The following is a 5,000-nucleotide window of genomic DNA, read 5'->3' as shown; positions in this document are numbered from 1 at the left end:
GGAGCCCAGGTCTACCCATTGTAAGTATAGGCGGAAGGAGCCCAGGTCTACCCATTCTAAGTATAGGCGGCGGTAGCCCAGGTCAACCCATTCTAAGTATAGGCGGCAGGAGCCCAGGTCTACCCATTGTAAGTATAGGCGGCGGGAGCCCAGGTCTACCCATTGTAAATATAGGCGGCAGGAGCCCAGGTCAACCCATTCTAAGTATAGGCGGCGGGAGCCCAGGCCTACCCATTGTAAGTATAGGCGGCGGGAGCCCAGGTCCACCCATTGTAAATATAGGCGGCAGGAGCCCAGGTCTACCCATTCTAAGTATAGGCGGCGGTAGCCCAGGTCAACCCATTCTAAGTATAGGCGGCAGGAGCCCAGGTCTACCCGTTCTAAGCACAGGCGGCAGGAGCCCAGGTCTACCCACTGTAAGCACAGGAGGAGGGAGCCCAGGTCTTCCCATTCCGAGCATAGGCGGCAGGAGCCCAGGTCTACCCATTCTAAGCATAGGCGGCGGGAGCCCAGGTCTACCCATTCTAAGTAGAGGCGCGAGGAGCCCAGGTCTACCCATTGTAAGCATAGGCGGCGGGAGCCCAGGCCTACCCATTGTAAGTATAGGCGGCGGGAGCCCAGGTCTACCCATTGTAAATATAGGCGGCAGGAGCCCAGGTCTACCCATTGTAAATATAGGCGGCAGGAGCCCAGGTCTACCCGTTCTAAGCATAGGCGGCAGGAGCCCAGGTCTACCCATTGTAAATATAGGCGGCGGGAGCCCAGGTCCACCCACTGTCAGTATAGGCGGCGGGAGCCCAGGTCTACCCACTGTAAGCACAGGAGGCGGGAGCCCAGGTCTTCCCATTCCGAGCATAGGCGGCAGGAGCCCAGGTCTACCCATTCTAAGCATAGGCGGCGGGAGCCCAGGTCTACCCATTGTAAGTATTGGCGGCAGGAGCCCAGGTCTACCCACTGTAAGCATAGGAGGCGGGAGCCCAGGCCTACCCATTCTGAGCATAGGTGTCAGGAGCCCAGGTCTACCCACTGTAAAGATAGGCGCTGGAAGCCCAGGTCAACCCATTGTAAGTATAGGCGGCGGGAGCCCCGGTCAACCCATTCTAAGTATAGGCGCGAGGAGCCCTGGTCTACCCATTCTAAGCATAGGCGGGAGGAGCCCAGGTCTACCCACTGTAAGCATAGGAGGCGGGAGCCCAGGTCTACCCATTCCGAGCATAGGCGGCAGGAGCCCAGGTCTACCCGTTCTGAGCACAGGCGGCAGGAGCCCAGGTCTACCCGTTCAAAGCATAGGCGGGAGGAGCCCAGGTCTACCCACAGTAAGCATAGGAGGCGGGAGCCCAGGTCTACCCATTCTGAGCATAGGCGGCAGGAGCCCAGGTCTACCCGTTCTAAGCACAGGCGGCAGGAGCCCAGGTCTACCCACTGTAAGCACAGGAGGAGGGAGCCCAGGTCTTCCCATTCCGAGCATAGGCGGCAGGAGCCCAGGTCTACCCATTCTAAGCATAGGCGGCGGGAGCCCAGGTCTACCCATTGTAAGTATTGGCGGCAGGAGCCCAGGTCTACCCACTGTAAGCATAGGAGGCGGGAGCCCAGGCCTACCCATTCTGAGCATAGGTGTCAGGAGCCCAGGTCTACCCACTGTAAAGATAGGCGCTGGAAGCCCAGGTCAACCCATTGTAAGTATAGGCGGCGGGAGCCCCGGTCAACCCATTCTAAGTATAGGCGCGAGGAGCCCTGGTCTACCCATTCTAAGCATAGGCGGGAGGAGCCCAGGTCTACCCACTGTAAGCATAGGAGGCGGGAGCCCAGGTCTACCCATTCCGAGCATAGGCGGCAGGAGCCCAGGTCTACCCGTTCTAAGCACAGGCGGCAGGAGCCCAGGTCTACCCGTTCAAAGCATAGGCGGGAGGAGCCCAGGTCTACCCACAGTAAGCATAGGAGGCGGGAGCCCAGGTCTACCCATTCTGAGCATAGGCGGCAGGAGCCCAGGTCTACCCGTTCTAAGCACAGGCGGCAGGAGCCCAGGTCTACCCACTGTAAGCACAGGAGGAGGGAGCCCAGGTCTTCCCATTCCGAGCATAGGCGGCAGGAGCCCAGGTCTACCCATTCTAAGCATAGGCGGCGGGAGCCCAGGTCTACCCATTCTAAGTAGAGGCGCGAGGAGCCCAGGTCTACCCATTGTAAGCATAGGCGGCGGGAGCCCAGGCCTACCCATTGTAAGTATAGGCGGCGGGAGCCCAGGTCTACCCATTGTAAATATAGGCGGCAGGAGCCCAGGTCTACCCATTGTAAATATAGGCGGCAGGAGCCCAGGTCTACCCGTTCTAAGCATAGGCGGCAGGAGCCCAGGTCTACCCATTGTAAGTATAGGCGGCAGGAGCCCAGGTCCACCCACTGTAAGTATAGGCGGCGGGAGCCCAGGTCTACCCACTGTAAGTATAGGCGCTGGGAGCCCAGGTCTACCCATTGCAAGTATAGGCGGCAGGAGCCCAGGTCTACCCATTGTAAGTAGAGGCGCGAGCAGCCCAGGTCTACCCATTGTAAGTATAGGCGTCGGGAGCCCAGGTCTACCCACTGTAAGTATAGGCGCTGGGAGCCCAGGTCTACCCATTGCAAGTATAGGCGGCAGGAGCCCAGGTCTACCCATTCTAAGTATAGGCGCTGGGAGCCCAGGTCTACCCATTGCAAGTATAGGCGGCAGGAGCCCAGGTCTACCCGTTCTAAGCACAGGCGGCAGGAGCCCAGGTCTACCCACTGTAAGCATAGCAGGCGGGAGCCCAGGTCTACCCATTGTAAGTATAGGCGGCAGGAGCCCAGGTCTACCCATTGTAAGTATTGGAGGCGGGAGCCCAGGTCTACCCATTCTAAGCATAGGCGGGAGGAGCCCAGGTCTACCCACTGTAGGCATAGGAGGCGGGAGCCCAGGTCTACCCATTTTAAGTATAGGCGGCAGGAGCCCAGGTCTACCCATTCTAAGTATAGGCGCGAGGAGCCCAGGTCTACCCATTGTAAGTATAGGCGGCAGGAGCCCAGGTCTACCCATTCTAAGTATAGGCGGCAGGAGCCCCGGTCAACCCATTCTAAGTATAGGCGCGAGGAGCCCAGGTCTACCCATTGTAAGTATTGGCGGCGGGAGCCCAGGTCTACCCACTGTAAGGATAGGCGCTGGAAGCCCAGGTCTACCCATTCTAAGTAGAGGCGGCAGGAGCCCAGGTCTACCCATTGTAAGTATAGGCGGAAGGAGCCCAGGTCTACCCATTCTAAGTATAGGCGGCAGGAGCCCAGGTCTACCCATTCTAAGCATAGGCGCGAGGAGCCCAGGTCTACCCACTGTAAGCATAGGAGGCGGGAGCCCAGGTCTACCCATTCTAAGCATTGGCGCGAGGAGCCCAGGTCTACCCATTGTAAGTATAGGCGGCGGGAGCCCAGGTCTACCCATTGTAAGTATAGGCGCGAGGAGCCCAGGTCTACCCATTGTAAGTATTGGAGGCGGGAGCCCAGGTCTACCCATTCTAAGCATAGGCGGGAGGAGCCCAGGTCTACCCACTGTAGGCATAGGAGGCGGGAGCCCAGGTCTACCCATTGTAAGTATAGGCGGAAGGAGCCCAGGTCTACCCATTGTAAGTATAGGCGGCAGGAGCCCAGGTCTACCCATTCTAAGTATAGGCGCGAGGAGCCCAGGTCTACCCATTCTAAGTACAGGCGGCAGGAGCCCAGGTCTACCCATTCTAAGTATAGGCGGCAGGAGCCCCGGTCAACCCATTCTAAGTATAGGCGCGAGGAGCCCAGGTCTACCCATTGTAAGTATAGGCGGCAGGAGCCCCGGTCAACCCATTCTAAGTATAGGCGCGAGGAGCCCAGGTCTACCCTTTGTAAGTATAGGAGGCGGGAGGAGCCCAGGTCTACCCATTGTAAGTATTGGCGGCGGGAGCCCAGGTCTACCCATTCTAAGCATAGGCGGGAGGAGCCCAGGTCTACCCACTGTAGGCATAGGAGGCGGGAGCCCAGGTCTACCCATTGTAAGTATAGGCGGAAGGAGCCCAGGTCTACCCATTGCAAGTATAGGCGGCAGGAGCCCAGGTCTACCCATTGTAAGTATAGGCGCGAGGAGCCCAGGTCTACCCATTCTAAGCATAGGCGGCGGGAGCCCAGGTCTACCCATTGTAAGTATAGGCGCGGAAGTCCCGATGGGGTCGAATTTGACGCGCGTTCCCCAGAAGCGGTTCCAGGAGGTCGGGCGGATCCTGGGGCCGAACCCCGGTTGTCCGGACGGCACACCCGCCTCGGGCGTGTTCTCCCGGGTATATGGGGAAGGTGTCCCGATGGGGCTCGAATGTGACGAGCGTGCCCCAGAAGCGGTTCCAGGAGGTCGGGCGGATCCTGGGGCCGAACCCCGCGCGTCCGGACGGCTCACCCGACTCGGGCGTTCCCTCCCGGTTAGAGGGGGGGAAGGCGTCTTCGGCTTGGGCTCCGGAAGTCAGCGCTCCGCACGGGGGAGCCCAGGCGCGCCCGGGCAGTGTGCCGCCCCGTCCTTCACGGGGCCCAGGCCTACCCTACCCTACCCGGGCTGGGCGCAGCGCCGAGTCCCGCGGGGAGCCCCGGTCTACCCGTTCTAAGTACGGGCGCTCGGAGCCCAGGTCTACCCATTGTAAGTATAGGCGCGGAAGTCCCGATGGGGTCGAATTTGACGCGCGTTCCCCAGAAGCGGTTCCAGGAGGTCGGGCGGATCCTGGGGCCGAACCCCGGTTGTCCGGACGGCACACCCGCCTCGGGCGTGTTCTCCCGGGTATATGGGGAAGGTGTCCCGATGGGGCTCGAATTTGACGAGCGTGCCCCAGAAGCGGTTCCAGGAGGTCGGGCGGATCCTGGGGCCGAACCCCGCGCGTCCGGACGGCTCACCCGACTCGGGCGCGTCCTCCCGGGCATATGGGGAAGGTGTCCCGATGGGGGTCGAATGTGACGAGCGTGCCCCAGAAGCGGTTCCAGGAGGTCGGGCGGAT

Source organism: Tiliqua scincoides, unplaced genomic scaffold, assembly GCF_035046505.1.
Source record: "Tiliqua scincoides isolate rTilSci1 unplaced genomic scaffold, rTilSci1.hap2 HAP2_SCAFFOLD_95, whole genome shotgun sequence".
NCBI classification, from domain to species: domain Eukaryota; kingdom Metazoa; phylum Chordata; class Lepidosauria; order Squamata; family Scincidae; genus Tiliqua; species Tiliqua scincoides.
The sequence above is the reverse complement of the archived record's forward strand: the minus strand, read 5'-3'. Positions refer to the sequence as shown.